We start from the raw sequence: 20005 nt of genomic DNA, 5'->3' as shown, positions 1-20005 counted from the left end.
GAGAAGGACTTTGATTTCCCCACTTTAATTTCCAAGCAGGGTGGGCTTGGCAGGCAGCAGTGGGAGATGGGGAGCAGTGGAGGGTGAGAGCGTGTGGTGCCACATCTCACGCCGCAGATGGGTGGGATTCGCAGTTCAATCCCATCAACCAAACATTTCACTCCATCTTTTACTTGACAGCATCCATCCCTTGCCGGCCGTTTCAGAGGCACGTCAGCTGCCAGGATCCCAGCACGTGAGTCTGCCTGAACGCTCAGCTCCAGTGCGGCAGCTGGAAAGGGGCTGATGGTGCCGCTCTGCCCCCGGCTCCATCGAGTCTGGGAGGTGAGATAGGGCATCGCACCCAGGCACTTCCCATCGGGTGCATTTGGGGGTTCAAACCTCTTCCCCCAAGTTCAGCCTTGGGTCTGCGCTGACTCGCAGCCCCTCAAACCCACTGGGCGTGAAAGCGGGTTTAGAATTTGCTCACATCGGTCAGGTGAGTCCAAACCAGCCCCTGGATTTTAAAAAAGCCGGGTAATTTCAGGATATGGTTACCACCACGCAGGCTAAGATAAGAGTAATCTGAGCTTCGAGCCATAAGCCGATTCGTTGCGAGACTCAGGAAGGATTTAGCCCCGTCTCCTCCGCCCTGTGCCCGCCCGGCAGCATTTGTACACATGGGTGCAAACCCGGTGGGAGGCTGAGCCATGGGGACACACGCATCCCAAAGCCTGCTGGAGACAGGGTGACAAGGACTCTGTGCAGGCAGTGCAGAGGTCCCGTGAGCAGAAGAAGGGGCACAGAGAGCACAGAAAACCTGCTGTGACCATGGTCCGCAGGGCAGTATTACCGTACCTCCTTGCACAGGCTCAGGGTGCTGGGACCCCCGAGGTGTCCTTCCCTGGGAGGTCCCCGCCTGGTTTCTCCCCTGGTTGCAGCATCTGTTTGCAGCAACGATTTTCCACGTTGGCTGAGAAATGCATTGCAGTCTCTTAATAGCTCATCCTGGCTGGAAGCTTTTCCTCGTATGTAAATACTACGTGTACAACAGTGGCCTCGTTTCATGCTATGCAAGTGTATCAGATGCAGCTAAATGTACTGAAGATGGCTTAAATGATTCAAATTTAACTTTTGGTTATATAGCCTGAAAATTTCATTGAGTTTTTAGGTTAGCAGGCACTGTAACTGTAGTCTGACCTCCTGGATAGTGAATTTTACCCAGGGATTTAAAGCTTGTCTGACCTTTAAGCTCCACCTTTCTGACAGACAAAAATTAGGCTGGTTCATAAGCGAGAGGGGTGGCTGCTGGAGGCAGATTGGTCACAAGTCACCCAAATACCAAAGACCAGAATGTTGACCAGCACCTCTGAAGGGCAGCAGGTCCTGGCTGATGACACTGCCACAAACCAAGTCTCCCTGCAGCCAGCATCTCCCGCCACGTGGCAGGTTACCAAGCAAGCTGAGGGTGGGAAACGATATCCTTTGCCAGTTTTCTAATTTATCTAATGAGCAGGAAAATAAACCAAGCTGACAGTCACCCAGGTGGTTTTGAGCCTCCGCTCCTCACAGTCCCCTTGTTCTTCCAGCCCATTTTATAACCAGGTTATAACCCGAGGACACGGCAATAATTCCTGCTATAATCTTTTCTTTGCTAACGTCACTTAGCAGATGGAGTCATTTAGAGGTGCTCACGTTTAAACGAGTGGCTTGCCCTGAAAGGGACAGAGCTGGGGCTGCTGGCAAGGTTTTTGGGATCGTTAGCCTAGAAAATGCTTAGCAGGGGAAGCAGTTGGCAGGCAGATTTCACGGACATGGCACCGTTGTCCTCTGCCAGCAAAATTACAAGGCTGAAATCCTGGAGCTGGATGGGGCCAAACTGTTCACAGCAAACAATTTAATTGATGAATGAAGTGAATTGCCCAGGAGACGATTTTTAGTCATCTGCTCATTGCATGAAGCCACTTGCAGAAGGGTCCACGCAGTCAGGTGCTGCCGGTTACCTGCCCACATCAGGGACTGGCTGGTGGGGGACCTCCATCACGTGGACCTTCACCAGAGTCACCTGGGTGCCTGCTCCCTGAATGAGCAATCCAGTGCCACAAGCACGGCTACCTCCAGGCGTGCCAGTCCAAAGACGTTATGCTTCCCTTTATGGCTAGATCAGTGATGGGACCATGCAGAAGATCTCAGCGTTGGCTGTTTGAAAGGGAGCTGACACAACACAAAAAAGAATGGCGCCAAACTAAACAACACCACCTACTTTTCAGCTTCTGCAAGAAAATCAGTGGCAATCTCAGAGGACTCTCCTCGCTAGCTCCCTGACCCCCTGCACAATGCTGCACAGGCTGCCTTCATAAGCTGCTTTCATTTGGTCTAATAAAGTAAATTAGCTCTTCCAAGGAGACTAGCCATGAAAGTGTACATTGAGATGAATGCTTGCAACCCTTGAAAATACCTCTTGCTTGTGAAAAGGCTTCTGAGAAATGAATAGAAGGGACAATAATTACCAAGGAAGGGGGAAATATTATCATGCTGGCTGGGCAGCATTTGACCCAGCCATTGCAGAGGCTGGGGAGAAAAAGGAGGAAGGAGGCAGGGAGCTGAGACATTAATGGCAATCATTGTTCTGCGGGGAGCAATATCTCACAGTGTCCACGGAGACCAATCCCAAATTATTCAGCCTAATAGTTCTCAAAACAAACTCTCATTCTGCTCCTTTGTGGCAGGCATGAAGCTTTCTCTGCAAGTCCCATTTCACATCTTTGGTAACTCAGTGCTAGATGGTATAACACTCAATTGTGAAAACGCTTCAGCAGCCTTTGATGCAAGCATCTTCAAGATGCAGGGCTTATCAGCTCAAATAACACAACTGTCTTTTATCCTTTGTGTCCCAAGCCTGCTGTTTTGGCACTTATATTTGTAATTCATTGCCTGGCTCTGGGTCTGGATCCATCAGGACAGGCAACGCTGTCTATCTGTCTGCATTGCTGAGATATTTGTGCCTGCCCAGAGGGACCTGAGCACCTAAGCACTGCTTATCTTCAATGATGCCTAGCTTCCTAATTGGTTAAAAGTCACTTTGGAAAGGGAGTCTTAAGAGCTGCAGACTTGTAGATCCTTTCAGAATGACTACCCCCAGGCCAGGCTGTCCATCTTCCCCTCTCTCCCATCAGGGACTGTATCCTCTCGGTCCCATCTGGCCCTCAGAGATGACCGTGCACCTCCAGCGCCACTGTTCCTCCCTTCCAGACCAGCTCCAGCCTGTGGACCTGCACACTGTTCACCAGCACTACAATTTCTTCAAAAAAAGGACAAATGAGGTGCAAGAAGAAAAGGTGAAAACATTATAATAGCTGTGGGAAAAAAGGCTGCTGGTATAGACTTGACAATGCTGGAAATGGAGGCTGGGAGAAAAGTTTTTCTCTGAAAATTGCTCTTTTCAATCTCAACAGCACACTGAAGAGAAGTTTAAGCACACTTTTTAACACCTTTTGTACTCAAATTCCAAATTCACCTGTCTACCCAAGCAATAACAGAAATAATCTTTTTTTATCCAGCTGCACATTTTGCTATAGAAATTTGTTTCCATTAAACTATTCCCTTTTGTCCTCTTAAAAAGCATATTTTAAATAATAACAGTGTAAAAAAAAAATTATACACTACCCAAAAAACTCAACCCTGTCGACTGTGCACTTTTATACAAAAGTTATCTCTTTCTTTCGACGGACTGATGAAAAACCTTTTCATAATGTCAAGGTGGAGATGAGAAAGAGGGAGAAAATTTCTGAGTGCCCAGCAGAGCTAGTCATTTCAACAGGAAACACATGGCAAACTCTGGTCTTAGAAAACTAAATTACAGCACCAACATGAACCTGATGTTCCCTTTCTGCTTTGTAAAACACAATTTTGTTGAAGTTGGGATGGAGGCATACACTGCACTTCTCATCTGGGGGAAAAAGCACATTTTTTCTATATTCCTTAAATCTTAACAGGAGAATGTGAATTCAATCTTAAAAAAATAAAAATAAAAATTATAACTATGATAACTTTCACTGCTACCACAGTTTCAGGAGTGCAGGAGCCACAGCTCAGCCATTCAGGGTTTCTGTGGGAAGGTCCACACTTAGCCAGAGAAGAGGCCCACCAGAGATCACCCCAGGAACAACAATGTGAGAAACATAACCCTAGATCGTTGTCCATGTCTGCACCACCCTCTTGCCTCTTGGAAATGAATGCCACAAGGCTCTCCTCATGCTCTGCTCCTGGAGAGGATTTCCAGGCACTTGAACCCTTTCCAGAGAGACTTGCTCCATCCACACGATCCCCACTGGCTCTCTCCCATGGCCAGCCTTCTCACCCCAGCTACTTCCCTCACTCCGGAGATGCAATTGAGAAGGTCACCCATTACCTTTGTGCCTGTGTGCTGCTGCTGGTTCCTGCTACAGTCATGAAGGTCTCCTAGTTGTTGTCTGCAGGGGTTGGGAGGCACCTGGACACAGCATTCGGGATCCCACAAGATGGTCACCACACAGAGTACTTGAACTGCAAGGAAGAAAAATAAAACTTAACAGGGAGTTTCATCCAGGGTATAAAAGATTGATTGATGGCTTGATTAACACGAAACCATCCCAGGGACAGCACAGCTACTCAAATCATGGGTCAGACACAGAGATGCAGGGATCAGATGTGAACGGGAAGAGGACCAAGGCGAGGTACCAAATGAGATCAGCTTCTCAACACAGTAACTAAAAGGGAAAAGAAATCCACCTGCCAGTGGAGGAGGGACTGTAAGCAATGCTGGAAGGGAACCTGGGACTGAAGTAAGAAGAATGGGACAAATGCCAGACAGGGACTGAAATTGATGCGGGGAAGATGGATAGCTCTGGGCATGCACCGGGCAGGTGGTACAAGACAGACATCAATGCTGAGCTCCTGAAGGAGTGAGGAGCCACTGCCACCACTAACACCAGCCACCCAGCACGGACAGATTTTAATAAGCTTAATAATCTTCCTTAAACCTGAGAATTCACCTCATAAACGTGTTTTCAAATCTTAATTGTGATTTTATTGTCCTCATTGGTCACTTCCAACCCTCTCTCTGTTTTTCTTTTATTTTTGGATACCTGGCTGGCCAGGGCTCTCTGTGCTCATCACTGCTGTCAAGCTCCTGCTCACCTTTGACGCGAGACAACCAGTATAGCAAGAAGCAGTGACACTGATCGTAACAGTACTCATCTTTGTGATATTCAATGTCTTGTTTTATTATCATCAACATAATAACAATAACAGCAATATTAGTGACAACCATTTTATTATCCCTCCTGTTAGTAATATTCAGACACAACCTAAGAGGTATTTCAGAAAGACAACACAAATCCTGTGCATGATCCAGAAGAACAGGGCAGTTAATTAAATGTCAGAGTGATGGACAGAGCTGGGACAAGCCTGGAACAATATCAGAGAGCTGGACAACTGCTGACAAGCGCAGGGAGATGGATGGATCTGGGACACGTCCCAGACCTCTCCCCCGGCAGAGGCAGAACCCTCCTACCTACACGCATCTTTAAACACAACATTGCTCCCTGCTCTGTCGTTGTTTCATTGACTTATGCAGGTGAGGAAATTTTATGGAGAAAGCTGCCTTGCAAGCCGTGTCACCAATCGCAGTCAGATCTGGTGACATTTTATTACTTCCAAATGGTGCAAAGAAAATAAAGAGCCCCATTGAAAATGACAGCATCTTAAACTTGTTTTTTAACCAGCGTATGTATGAACTCACAGCAGGTAGGATTTTTTTTGCGAAAGATTTCTTCTCCTTTTTCCAAACTAGACATTCAAAAGAGAGGCAGGCAGAGGACAGGGAAAGAGAATGGCAGCTGGAAGGCATTGCAAAACTCCAAGAATAAGTATTACAGAGCAAAAGCAAGCCTGTGACAGACACCAGGCAATCTGTAAGTCATCAGGAGACTGGAGAGCATAATAGGCTAATCAATCAGGTAGACAAGGGTGAGAAGTGTCATGGGGAGGCAATAGGTAGTTGGAGGTCAGTTATGAAATATAATCTCGAAATTGGAAGGAGAAGGACAGTAGCTCAAGAACAATGACAGGTAGTTGAATGCAGGTAGGTGAATGTTGGATCGGTGATTTCCAAGAGATTGAATGTCAGATGAGAATATTATGGGGGTAAGAAAAAATCACCTGGTATTTTAGACGGGCACATATTCTGTGAAGTGAAAGGCTGAACTGGTGAGACTTTAAAGTGTAGCTTCATTTCAGAAAAAGCTGTTGAAAGACAGACAGCGGGGCTCCCTGTTGCTTGTTCCTCCAGGTTTCCAGACAAAGTTTGTCAGGTCAGAAGCAACAAAGTGGTGCTTTTCCTAAGCATAAGTCCTGCAAATACCACGTGGGATCTGAAAGCCAAGCCAGATCCTTTCTAGTTTGTGCTTTCTCATCAGCGATCCTGGCATGAGTAATCTCTAATCTAGTTAGCTAAGATGCAGGGAAGTTGCACGCTGCCATGCATGAGAAGACGGGGATTCTGCAGGTGAATTTAATTATATCTTCTACAGAGAAAGTGGGAGTCAATAAAGCACAACTCACTCTCCATTAGCTATCTGAGCGCACAGTGACAACAAGAATTCAGGCAGCATCATTTACTTCTCTTGCTAAGCTAAGCAGGTGGAGTAGCATTACACCCAAGCACAAGCTTTGACATGAAGTCATTTCTACCAATGCTTTTCTGACCTTAACTACGTACTACAAGGGCATCACACAGTCCTCCTAACAACAGCTAGACCCAAGCAATTAGAGCTGAATGAACAATTTGTAATGAATAATCTGTTTGGCAAACTTCACCTCATCTTCTGCTCATGAAATGTTCAAACGCAGATTGCAAAGTTCTCACATTTCTTTGTGACTGGAAATAACTTGCCATTTCTTTCCCCTCAGCAGATAGCACCGTAACGGTTCATTGAAAACAATCTCTATTCAAAACGTAGGCTGCGCTGATGGGTTATGCTGGCCACGTGCTGCTGTTTCAGTTCCCCCATTGGGTGAGGGACCGGAGTGGCTCCAAGAACTGCAGATCAGGACTGTTACCTCTCTCGTTTGAAATTCCCTTTTGCCAAACCTGTCAGCATTAGAGCACTTTCACTCATGGATAGGGGTAACACGGGAACAGAGCCAGTGGAGGTCCCTCTATAGCTGATGGAGAGGGCCAGGTATCTTCAGAAGCCACTACACAGGTGGACATCAAGGACACATTGGAGAACCTGAAGACCTTAAGATGAAGAGCCTGACTCCCTTAAACCACGTGATTAACTCTCCATGCCCAGTGCTGGCCATGGCCGGGCCAGATCCTGGAGAGAAAGGGGCACCAATTTGCAGACCAGGAGGTGACATGCTGCTCACAAGAGGCTGGACTAAGGGCTAGCGGCCAACCCGCCTGGTTGCTAATGAAGCTGAGAACAATGTGTGCTCTAACGGACTGAGACACGCAGGGAGATAAGAGAGCATGGGGCAATAAATCAGGCTTTCAAAGCAGAGCATATTAGAAGATCAATGGGACAGATATTAGACCGAAGGAGCAAGCACCGGAGAGACAGGAGCAATTCTGTTCCTCTTCCTTCCCCCCGTTGCTAAGGAATTTTTTTTTCTGTTTAATAACATCCTCATTGTTTTTAAATGAGCAGCAAAGCCAGTGGGTTCCACGTGGCATTAGCAATGTGTTTGTGAAAGGGAAAGCGACTGGCTCCTAGCAGGATTTGATAAAAGCCTCTCCAAGCTCCAAGTGATTTACAGCTCGGGAAAACAAACACGGACTGATACAAATGCAGAGAGAGGCAAAGACGGCACCAACATCCAGGTACACTCAATTACCAATTCATCAGCCCAAGTGAACTTGAAGGGTTTTTCAAACTCTACACAGCTCTAAATTAAAGGAAATCTTTAGATGGATGGTGCTCTGCAATAGGGGGGGAAGAAGACTAATTTGTTGATCTTCAGCTCGGGAGCCCTCACCTTTCGCGGGTGAAGGGCCATGGGCAAGGGGGGCAGGCGGCAGCTCCCACTCCCCACGTGAGACTGGGAAAAGGACCAAACGTCGAGATGCTTTTCCCTTGCTGGTGTAAAGCTGCTGGCACGCACCTCTCTCTCCCTCTCTTCCCACCAAGCTGTGTCCCAGTCCCCAGACAGCCTTTTATTCCTGTCTCCAGTAGAAACTTTGCTTTCGCCTGCCCTGGAGGTATTTACGGCAAAGCTGTGAAAATAACTGATTTTTTGGATCATTGGCTGAAAAAAAACGGAGTCAAAAAAATCACTGCACAGTGACCCCAAATTGGAATTGCCCAGGCTCTCCACGGCAAAATACATATAGAAAAAAAAAATATATCTATGGTCAACCAATTGTTTAATTCAATCTGAAACTAACTCATGGGGAATGTCATTTTTCCCTCCATCCCCTGCCTAGAAACCCATTTTTTCACAAGAAGAGATGATTTACAGCTTCCCAGCTCCACACTCCAGCGGCGCTGACGCCGATGCTGTGTTTGATATCTTCCCCCACTGCATGAAGCTCCTCAGTGGTGGGAGACGGGGCCCTTTCAGTGCTACTGTGATAAAAATTCGGAGGCAGCTTGGGGCAGCGACAGAATCGCAGGAACAGAGGGAGTCCGGCTGCCGAGAGACTGCAGGAAACTCTTTGTTAATTGTTCATGCAGAAACTGTTTTCATTTCAGTGCCTAATTGATATCTTGGGGAAATGGCATTTTTGGAAAAGACAGCGCATCCTCCCCAGACTCTGCCTGTGCGTGCTCAGGCGAGGTGCCCCATGCTGCCTGTGTTGACAGAGCGACTTGCTGCCCCCAGAGCTGCGGTCCCCCCACCCCACATCCTCACCCTGCAGTTCTGGAGAACTGAACGAGTGCAAGAGCCCTGGGGCAGCTGGAAGCGGGGGTGCTGAGCTCAGCCACCTCTTAAACCTTTGGCAGAGGAGACTTTGGGGAGTTTTACACCGAGAAATGCCCGTTCATCAGCAAGGTGAGCTATGTCAGCCTCCGGTCTCCGCTCGGGGACAGGGGCTGTGGGCATCCCTATGGGAGCTGCCAGCACCATCCCTCCTGCTGCCAGAAGGAGCATCGAGCCCTTAATTTCCTGCTGGATATCAACCCTCCTCCCTCCACTTTCCTTAGGCCTTCTCCTAAGACAGCAGCCATCGCTCACACACGCAGCTCCAAGGCTGGCTCTGAACTATTTAAAAGCACAGCAGGTATTTTAATTATTCACGTCAAGCACGCTTTGCTTGCTAACGACTCTCTGAAGCTGTCACAGCCAGTGCGGGGTGAAGAGCCCTGCCAGGTGGCTTCCCATGGTCTGGCCTTGGGGCAAAGCTTGGGTCTGCAAAACAGCCATGATCAGATGTTGTTACGGAGGGCAGAGATGGCACGGGGACACTTGGGTGAGGAGCACCCTGGCAGATCTGCCCAGTCCCATACACACTCGCTTGCCCACCCAACCCATCATCCAACCACCTGCCCAGCCCACTCTGCGGCCACCATTAAGGCACATCACACACTCCAGGCTCAGAGTATCTGCTGAATGGTTTGCTATTGCTGTGAGCTGCTGCGCTCCATGCTGATAGATTAGCTCTCAATATTTTAAGGGTGCTGGAATTATTAAGATTCAAAGAAATAGAGGGGTACTTATACAGCACTGCTGGGCAGCTTCAGAAGACAACAGCAGGGATGGCATGCTTCCTCGCTGCCTTGAGCTGCTCCCAGGGTTATATGCAAAGAGCTGCTCTGGAAGTCAAGCCCTTGCTGCCCTGTAGCAATGTCTCTACTTGCCTCTTCCTCCCCCGTACCATCAAAAATATCTGCTGCAATAGCATTTGCTCTTCTGACCCACATCCTCCCCTGCGGTCTGGCCCTGGGGGCTCCAGCTCGTCTTTCACAAGGGGAAATAGGTGCAGAAAGAAGGGTGGTGTCCCACCGACACGGCTGGAAAGAAGACAGCTTGTGTTAAAGGGAGTCAGGTTTGCACCAGGCTCACAGAGGCTGTCCTCAGCTCCAGAGCAGAGGTGTGGGGCAGAGATGGGCATCCCATCTGCAGAAGGATTGGGGCTGTGGGCTCCTTCATTCTGACCCAACTGAATCTCAGTTAAATGTGAGCTTTCTTTTCTGGACCTCAGGATTTCTACCTGACGTTGCTCCTTTCCCTTGGAGGTTGCTCTTGGTTATTTCTCTTATTTCTGATAATTATTAAGTGGCTTTTCTTCCCTGCCTTTTCTCACCATTGCCTCAGCGTAAATTTGGAGGATTTCCAAGAATATTCAGGATCTGTTTTCCCCCAGCTCTACATGAGCAAGAGCCTTATCATAGGTAACCCTGAGCTTCAGGACTTTTCTCTAGCAGTAACACCCCATGGGCAAAGCCTGCGAGCAGAGAGAGCCCCACAAAGGCACATCCCTTGGTCACAGAGCTGCTGGTATTCCAGCCTCCTGGACCATCAGAGTTAGTCCCTCTCTTTTTAACCTACGTGTTTTTTAATGCTAATTTCCACCACATGCCGAATTCGAAGCTCTAATAATGAACAACTGCTTTCTTCCTTTCCTTCTGATTTCATATTCATGAGTCAGGGTTTCCTGGCACTAGACGTAAATGCTAAACGGAAATCGCTGCACAGCGACATGTCTGTGTAGCTTCACTGTCCATTTATTTGCCTTTTCAAAGAGCTGCTGTGTTAAGCAAACATCTCTGCCTGGATCCTATCTGGAGGAGTTTGTCTGGTACGGCATGGTGCCCGCCAGGATGGGGGAAGCGACTCTGTGTGATGGTGTCTCATAGCTCTGTTTTTGCTTCGGGGTATTTCTTGTACAATAGTTCGAGCTCGGTGACTACCTCCACCTTTTCTTGAATATTTGCTTGAATCTTAGCAGGCTGCGTTCAGAGCTGACACAGCAAGGACTGAAGCAGGGAACTCCCAGAGAGAAACACATCCATCACTTTGGCTTGGACTCCACTGAGGGCTCCTGTGGGCAGCAATGGGCAGATGTCTTGGCAGGGAGGCAAAGAGACACCTGTAACATCACTTGGCAAATGACTTTTTCTGGCAACTAGAAAATTCACATACACATGCAAACAAAAATGTTTCAGGATTCATCCGAACTTAGTGCACTCTCCCAAAAAAGAAGGACAAAAGGCATCTTGAAAAGGCGAATGTTTTCTGTTAACCATAATGGCCAAAATGTTTCAGTATCTTCCTTGAAGACTATGTTTCTATGTTGAAATGAATTTTTTCAAACCGCAAGGGCAAAAAGTAATCTAAAAGCAAAAATCAAAGGAATTCAATCTTCTTGTATTTCAAGGTAAACTGAGATGTTCTTCTCTGCAGAGCTACGAAAGGTGAGTAGCCTCTCCTCTTTCTAACTTGCCTGGGATGGAAGCTTTAGACACACAAACTGGCACTCTGAGGTCCCCCCTCCAACAGTCCACCTTGTCTGCAGAGCAATATGTGTGCCCATCTCTGCTGGTGAACTATGTTGTCCTATTGGAGACATCATCATCCTCACCTATCTGCTCTGCAACCATACAGGAATAGATATCACCACCCTGGGAGAAAGGACAGACACCTCAGGCTGGAGTTAGGCTGTGCTTGCCTTCACTCACTGTCTACGCTCTTCATGGAAACACCAGCTGAAGGTGGCTTTGCTTTAAGACGTGGGCTGGAAAGGGGAGCAGCCAAAGTTCAAGTGCCCCATTGCTTCTGCAACAGTCATCTCCATGGGGCAAGGTGAGGAACTGCAATGGTGGATATGGCGGCTCTTTCTAAAGAAATAGATTCTTCACTGTGAGGGTAGTGAGGCACTGGCACAAGTTGCCCAGAAAAGTTGTGGGTGCCCCCTCCCTAGAAGTGTTCAAGGCCAGGCTGGATAGGGCTCTGAGCAGCCTGGTCTAGTGGAAGATGTCCCTACCCATGGGGGTTGGACTAGATGATTTTTAAGGTGCCTTCAAACCCAAACCACTCTATAATTCTATTATTCTTTGTTTGTCCAATGTGAGAGGCTTTACCTCCTCTCAGCTGCCTCCACTGCAGCCTCCTTCTCCAGGGTTCCATGGATGCACTGCAACTCCTTATGGTCTTGCTACTCTATTGCCTTCTCCCTTTCCTTCTGTAGTCATCCATTGCCTTTGCCTGTCTGCTATTCCCCAAATGCTTTAACAAATGAGCTCATAGGAAGGCAAGAGTGAGGATAAGAGATGAATTTCAGACCATGAGAAACACGAGTGTTTGCAACCAACCAGCTGAAGAGCTGTGTTCCTGCTCATGGAGGACATGCTGTTCAATCAAACTGACCAATGGGGACCACATTTTCAATATTATCTACATGCAACAGACTCCTTGAGAGGAAATTATGCATCAGTATTTAATGGTGGCAATGATTCAGCAAGTAATAGAAAGAAATATTCTTCAAACCATCATCGGCTTCTCACAGATAACTCCCAGATGGGACTGAGGGTAAAAACCCTTTCATTAAAAAGCTATTCAGTTATGGTAAAACTGCCATATGTGTCTCACTGAGACAGAAGAAGTGTGACTGTCAAAAGCGACTTCAGCTTGAAAGCTGCAGGGAAATCAGAAAGCTACTTCGCATTTGAACAGGGGTTTCGAAATACGTCTTTAGGGACCTGAAAGCATAGCCAGATCTCTCACAGCTGAAGGTGTCTTACAGCTGGATGTCTAGGTTAAGGTAATTGTCTAGACTTCTTTTATCATCAGTGAACAGAGAGTTGCACACCAACCCCCAGAGAGTGATTCACTCTTCCTGTCTTAGACATCTATTTTTGGATGGGATGAATTACATTCTGGAGGTGTTGAACTTTCTCAATCGACAAGGAGTCTAGATGATGAACTTAGCCTAGACACTTTACCTTTATATTGCTAAAATAGGCAGTGCTCGACTGGTGAGAGCAACCCAAGTTGTGGCAATACAGTGTCATAGCAATGGTAGTTTGGGAGCAGTTGGCCAACACCTACAGTGAACAGATGCAAGAAAAGCAGTGCTCTCCACAGGCAGGAGATGGATGAGGACAAATCCTCTCTCCTCATCATAGGCACACACTGTGGTGATCTCAATATTTAACTGAGACCAGAGGACATTCTGGTGCCTAATCATCTCATCTAATTCACTTATGTCATGAAAAAGGTACAGATTACATGCAATCCCTTCCAAAGTGTGGCCTGAAAGTTGTAATTTTGCAGTCCTGGGATGAAAGCAGGGACTGGTCTCTCAGATGACTGTAGTGTTTCAAAAAGATCAAGCCTTTTACTGATCTTGGGCTTCCCTGAGATAAGCAATCCCAAGCATCCAAAAATCAACAGTTTAGTCTTGAAAATTCAGCTCTATTCTTGTACCCATCTTCTCAGTTTTGAGCAGTCACACCTTGCAATTTTAAGGCTTTGCTTAGAACCATGAGAGCTATTTTGTATACAAAAGGCTCCATGTCTCAGTTTTGCCATAGTCCAGAGTCAATGCTAATGACCCTCACTGCAAAAATAATCCACTCTTTTCTAGGGGCCTTCTTGCTATGAGTCTTCCCGAAGCCAATGAGATTATTATTTCCGTTACTTCAGTGGAGTCCAATTTCAGTGCTCTCAGAAAAGCAAGATCTATACACCTCTTGGAGCCATCATGCCCAAACCTCTGCAGTTTCCACTCCTGCAATACAACATGGGCCACACTACCTGCGCAAAGCCCAGGACCGGAGATCCAGGAACTCTACAGCAAAACCAGACATTGCAACTTCAAAGATCAACATGAGAAAATCAAATAGAAATAGGGAAATCAATGGAAGGAGAAGCTACCAGAGGAAGGCCAGACTGCCATCCACAAATAGCTTTCTAAAGGAAATGTTTGCAAACAGTTCTGAGTGGGGCAGCTAAATGACGAAAAGTACGTCAGGGCCCTTCCAAAGCCAACAAACATGTGGGAATAAAATTCATGAGCCTAAAGACAAAGATGGAGGATTTTTAGCTACCCAGAGTTGTAGGCTTTAATTCACAAGGAGAAAGATCTGTGCTCTTTCCTGGGGTATACTACTGCCAAAAGCAGAATGCAGCTGATGACAAAAAGCCGATGGCTGGAAGCCAAGGGGTTCCTTAGGGGCCAGGGAAACGCCTTGGAGACCTCAGTTCTCTATACAATTGGCTTATGCCTGACAGAAAAAAGCCCAGTATTTTTTCCTGACTTGTCTAGAATATCAAGATGGATCATACTAATTTAAGGGGATGTTCACAGTGCTCATGGGAATGTGTTCAAGAGATGGTTGAGCAAGACCTTCAGTTCACAGTGGGATACCAAAAGTAATGTAGATGTGTGAGCCATGCATCTATCTGTCTATCTAGGCACGTACACACATGCACGACACACGCGCTTCTTGGAGCCTAGTGATATAAATTAGACTCCTGCGAATCGAACACTTCTACTTATTGAAAGGACAGTCCAGCAGGAAGGATCAGGCACTAATGGCTTGCTTTCTCCTTTTTGGCTTGGTTTCTCTTTTTCTGTCTGTTTCAGCCATTGAGTGACCTGGAACAAGTTTCTAGAGCTGTGCCTCAATTTTTGCATATTTAAAAACAGGCTAATGTGACTGTGATGTGTTGGAGATCTCTTAAGGAAAGGCACTGCATAAGAGATTTTTCTATTTTAAACCCTGAAGAGTGCTAGCCAAATGCTAGTTCTTAAATACAGCTGGTGCATATCTAAGGAAAATTGATTTCTACAGAGGACTACATCATTTAAATGAAAAGTCAATAATCATCTTCCATACTAGCGTTTAAACATTTTAGCATCGAAAACATTCCGATAACAGTATATTTTTGGTTCAGATTGTTCACTGGAAAGCAGGGAAAACACAGCATTAGACTCTATATTAAATACTATGTTGACAGAGAACACAAATGTCAGTATGACCATCTTAGAAAAGATATTTTAGAATACGTAAAATGAAATGACTCAGGATTACTCATGATGATATCTTACAAGAAGCAGTGAAAGCTCTTATTTCATGAAAATTCTTGGAATTGCTAATAACATAAAGAAAATATAGTTATAAAATAACTGCCTCCCTTGATGAAGAAATATAAAGACTTCAGGCTCCAAAGATGAACACTGTAAACCAAAAGCAAGACAGAATACTAAAAAGTCTAACATAAATCTCAATACATAATCAAGGGAACAGGCAAAATCACAAATAAAAATGGCCAAAAGAGACTTCCATGAAAGGGGCAGTAAGATAAAAGAGTCTGGCTTGTCTTCTTGCAGGGGAGTTTATATAGATGTACAAAAATATGGAAATTTTTCAGAACAAGTACAAAATTATTTTAATAAGAAGATGTAGCTCAGTCAGGGAAAAGACAAAAACAAAAAAGCCCAATACTAATAGTATCATACCAATGGTCAAAGGGCTAAAAAACACTTAATTCCTGGCAAAGGTAGTCCATGGTGAGACGTTAGGTCACCTTCCCATCAGAAAGCTGCATTTCAGCAAAACTGAAATTTGTCCTGACATGAATTAGTTCTGGTAAAATCACATTTCAAGACTCCAGGAGAATTTTTCATTTCTATTTTTATCACATAATAAAATCTTCAAACATTCATGTCTAAATGACATTAAAATTAACCTGAAATATATTTTAATATTAACTTCAGAAAGCAAACAGCTGCCAGAATCTTATAATTTCCTGCAAGATACGACTTCTGCTGTCATCTCATTACTAGATTTTCAGGCTTTCCAAGTATCTATTCCAGAAGTTGTATCAAAGCATAAGGAAAAGCCAGACTCATGAAAGTCATGAGGTATATTGCTGTTATTCTAATGTGAAACAAAGGGAAATCTATAAACCAGTCTGTCTGCAGCCCACAGAATCAAACCAAAATATGAGCATCAGGACTGTAGTCTGTTAAACACCCTTGGTGCACAGTGAACCCCATTCACACAACCTTAAGTGAAGAAACAGGAATTTAAAAATACTTCCAGGTACAGAAAAAGCATCTGACTGTGTGGAGTGGCCATTCCTTGTGAACCTTCCTTTTTTTGTCTCAGTTTGGTCTATATTTAGAAACGCTATAAATATCTTCTATTTAATCAAATGAAATAATGTTTTGATAGATTCAGTCATTTAATCTCCCCAAAAGAAAGACTGCAGATAAGACCGTCTGTTTTCAGTGCATCTGTTCATCTGGCAGAAAAAAATAAATTCAATAAAAATGTTACAAAAACCAACCCTTTCTACCCAGATGCTATATTTCCATATTTCTGATGCCATCCTGCCTGCAACCATTTCTTTAGATTTTCATGAATTAACTAGTGTAGGACAGATACCAGACTACAAAGTAAGTATTCAAAAAAAATAACCATTGCTTTTGATGATGACTTTGGAAGCTCGAAATAAAAGTTGTAATCTCTTGTCCATATGCAAAAATAAACATTCCGGGATAGGTTTAATGCACCTAAAAGTTTCATCCCATAAGGTGCTTTTATGTAAGTTTCAGAACGAAACTGCAATCTAGAACGAAGTATGCAGGTTCCAACTAGGTAGATAACGCAACATTTGTATGAACTCCTTTCTTCCTGATATCTACTCATTCTGTGGGTTACTTCTGCAACCATCCAAGATCTCTTTGGCACTTAGAAAAAAGTACAACCACAGTTCTTCACAACTGCTTTTGGAGCAAACTAGTAATAAGCTTCACGTAAAATTACTGACCAGAAGAACAATAGGTATCTGGGAAGGAAGTTAGGAATAATTTTTATTGAATCCAAACTAGAGAGTCTTTCAGCCTCTGTAGGTCTTGTCACGATCAAGTTTAAGGAATCAACCATTGAGAAAAATCAATATAAGATAATACCATACGATAACGCCTTATTCTGTGCTGACCTGCATCAACTGAGTTAATTGTACTAATAGATTTGTACAAGATACAGAGCAAGGGAAAATTAACCCTTTTGGTCTCAGGGAATGGGCAAAAGATGCAGCGTAACACAATTTTCCACAACCATGATCTTCCTGTTTCTCCTAAAGCACTTCATTATTAGGAAAACAGCCTAGAAGATTACACAAAGTACTTAGGATTTGTATTATAATAATGATTATATGGTGCAGTCAGGGAGTAGGATTTTACATATGATCTACTGAGCTGAAAAGACAGTTTCTAACTCTGCAGAACTTTGACAGCAATTTGCAGTCTTCTGGAACATAGTGGCAGGCAGAAGAGCAAATGGAAAAAATACTTGTCATTGTTTTTAGCATGACCATTTTACAGCAACAAGTTCTAACTGCTGTCAAGATTTGTAAAGACTTCACTTTAAGGAACAGATAATAAAAGACAAAAATCCGGAAAACAATCAAAATGAGTTACAGTGAGAGGGTCCTTTTTGCCTATACCCCTTATCATGCAACTATGCAGCAACAAAATCATAATGCACTAAAACAGATGAACAGGAGAATTCTGCTCTCATCAGACAAAAACTATATGTAAAGTCCTTGCAAGGTCTAAATTTAAAAATAAGCCATCAAGATAAAAGCAATTGCTTTTCAAATGGACAGGCGAAAATGGATTGATAAAACATGATCAAGTAGCTATTGCGTGTAATTTGATGGCAAGTCTGTATAAAACTTAATATAGTGTCTATTGTGCCTCTTGCAGATTGTGGTGTTGATGTTACTGGCTCGTGAGTAGTGCTGGAGAAACTGCAGTGGGGAAAGGAGCTTCCAACATGTAATTTGGTTTTGTCCTAAAATACAGACACATTGTCAGGAAATAGTAACTGTTACCAAAAATACTGCTGGAATGAAAAATACTGTGTTCTTTCCACGGGAAATAATCTTAGGAGAAGAAGATACCAAAATAGCCGATGCTAAAACAAAGTCCCCGTAAGAAGAACATGCCCTGATTCAGCAAAACAGGTAAATATGTGCTTACGTTAAGGGAGTTCTGCCCAGCTGAAATCACTCGTCTGTTACAATTTTAAGTACGTTTATGCCCCCCTGAAGTCAGTTAGATGCATAGTGCTCTGCTAAATTGTGTGGTAGTAGGGATCCTTCACCTTCCCATGGCAGTTTGGAAACTATGGCACCAAGTGTGAGAAAAAGAGAGACCTGAGAACTTAATTCATCTGAAAACAAGCTGAAGAGCTGTAAACCTCAGCAGTGCCTTTTTCCTGCACAACACACAGCAAGAGACGAGTGGAGGAATGGATGATTTAAGATGGGATTGAAGAGACTTGTAGTTTGCCAATTTGCAGAGTTGATAACCCATGGGATGCTTTGGGTCTTTGTCTTGTCCTGTTGCCTACAGAGGAGACCAGTCCCTCTCTGGTGCCTCCTAGACATGAAAAACCAAGTGTAGGGTCAGAATTTAGGGAATCAATTCCACTCCAACCCATGAGCATGTGTAGCCTCAATACGGTTTGAAGGTCCCAAGCTTTGAGTTGTTCAGATCTAAACTTTCACCAGTGGCCTCCATGAGAAGATCATGGATGGAAGCCAGTGTGAGTTGTGTAGTAACTCTCTCATGCCTCGAGGCAGCAGTTTGTGACCCTTCCTAGCACAAAAGAACTGATCCCACTATGAGTCTTAGATCTAAGGACAGGCCGTTAAATGTTTACTTCAGAATCCGGATTTTCATTTTCAGCTGTTTGATCTTTTCTTTTTCTTCCTCTTTACTCATTCTTGAGTATTTAGTCCCATCCCACAGCTCCTGAGTAGATGTGTTAAAAATAAAATAACAACTAGGGGTGGGATTTTCCAAAGCACTCAGCATTGCCTGACTCTGTTCTCTTTGAAGTCAGCAGGAGTTTTATTATCAGCTTCAATGGGAGCCGTTAAGCCAATGCTACACATTGTGAACGTGCATATTCATGAAGCAAGCAGCGTTTGCTAATGGTACATGGATTCAAACGGCTGATAAGATTTTAGTGAAAAAGCTACTTGAGAAAAAAACAAGTAGTTCCATGAGCACCAGAACTATGAAATCCTGCTTTGCTTGAGCTTGACTGACTTGGGCGCCTGACAAGGTGTGCATGCTGATTGAAGTCCTTCCTGTGGGTGGGGTGTAGAGATGTGTGCTCTCTCCCAAATGGATTCGCCGGCATCAAATAAAGGCTCGGCACAACATGGCAGCTTTTTCCTCAGTAGAAGTAGGGCATCTTTCTTCTACCTCTGCCTGTCTGCTCAAACCTTGAGGGAACTTGCTATTTTTGAGACTGCTACCGTCTATCAAATTCAGCTGGAGTTGGGTAATGCACTTAAAAGTTGCTAGGCCAATACACACAGGTATGCACACCCTCCATGTGAGCACGAAATCCACATTTTTGCAGGAAGTCATGTTAAGGCCTCTCAGAATCAAGATTTGAGGGAGTGAAAAAGATGGATTCAGAGCTGCTGATCAGCAAATAGCCTCAGACAGATAAACCATGATCCTCTAAGAATCTCAGCTAAGGAGAAGGTAATAAGAGTAGCGCACTCCTTGAGGAAAGAAAACGAAAACAAGAATATGGTCCTTAAGAGGACTTAGGAAAATGGCTGCTGAGATAAAAGCACTTTCCAGATAAGAAACTGCCATACACAAATGTGGCAAATTTGCTCGAAGTACTCAAAATGTCTAAAAATCCATCGCATTTTCCAAGGAATGGAGGTGCTGCACTTCTGGAAAGCCAGGCCATTTCCATTTTGGAAAGCCAAAGCATCTTTGGCTACACAAAGACAATGAAGGGAAGTGGCATCAGCGACTGGTCCCTTTGGCATCAGGGCTAAAGCAGTCCAAGAGGAAGACAGAGAGAGTTGGATGTGGTTCCCAAACTCCTTTCATATGAGAATCCAGACTCCCAGTAACAAAGCCTGGCCACGGACCTTCCCTGCCAAGAGCAGCCCACTGCCAGCCCAGGTGCTCACATGCACCGTCACTGCCTTTGGCACCAGGGACGTCCAGAGAAGAAAGAGAATCAATTCTCTTTCCACCCCACAA

General features: G+C 44.8%; 1 protein-coding gene across 4 annotated transcripts in view; it reads right to left on the bottom strand.

Moving 5' to 3' along the window:
* The window catches only part of ELFN1 (extracellular leucine rich repeat and fibronectin type III domain containing 1), a 108716-nt gene that overhangs the window by 45402 nt on the left and 43309 nt on the right, over positions 1–20005 (bottom strand). For all 4 annotated transcript variants that reach the window (XM_075436387.1, XM_075436388.1, XM_075436389.1 and 1 more), the window contains exon 3: positions 4391–4524. The gene's annotated coding sequence lies outside the window, so the exon portion shown is untranslated. The remainder of the gene's footprint in view (positions 1–4390; positions 4525–20005) is intronic.

The sequence above is a fragment of the Opisthocomus hoazin genome, chromosome 15, assembly GCF_030867145.1.
Source record: "Opisthocomus hoazin isolate bOpiHoa1 chromosome 15, bOpiHoa1.hap1, whole genome shotgun sequence".
Lineage (NCBI taxonomy): Eukaryota > Metazoa > Chordata > Aves > Opisthocomiformes > Opisthocomidae > Opisthocomus > Opisthocomus hoazin.
This window is presented reverse-complemented; position numbering and strand designations above follow the sequence as displayed.